Source organism: Myotis brandtii, unplaced genomic scaffold, assembly GCF_000412655.1.
Source record: "Myotis brandtii unplaced genomic scaffold, ASM41265v1 scaffold1077, whole genome shotgun sequence".
Classification (NCBI taxonomy): Eukaryota; Metazoa; Chordata; class Mammalia; order Chiroptera; family Vespertilionidae; genus Myotis; species Myotis brandtii.
Genome location: NW_005353666.1, coordinates 669,772 through 670,307, shown reverse-complemented (window position 1 = coordinate 670,307; position 536 = coordinate 669,772).

Here is a 536-nt window from a genome sequence, read left to right as displayed (position 1 = left end):
CGGCAGGGGCGGGGGCTGGGCCCCAGGCGGCTCCTTCCCCTGCTTTCGCTGACACACCCGGCCCCACGGGGGTGGGGGGGCATCCCGTTCTGAGGAAGGAGGACAGTGTGTGTCTCTGAGCCCTGAGAACGGTCACAGACTCATTCATTAGAACAAGGTCCTACGGGCGGCTGGCTCGGGGCTGAGCACCGACCTAGGAACCAGGAGGTCAGGGTTCGGTTCCGGGTCGGGGCACATGCCTGGGGTGTGGGCTCGATCCCTAGTGGGGGGCATGCAGGAGGCAGCCGATCAACGATCACCTCTCCTCATGGATGTGTCTGTCTCTCTCTCCCTCTCCCTTCTTCTCTGAAATCAATAAAAATATAAAAACAAAACCCAAAACCACGCACCCCTGCGCCAGACGCCGTCCTGTGGTGGCCCGTGTGGTCAGCAGGGAGCTTCCAGGGCCCGGCTGGCTGCTGCCTCGAAGACCCCAAGCCTCACGGGGCCCAGAGCAGAAATGACTGAGAAACTGACGTAACGGCCCTGCGACCTGC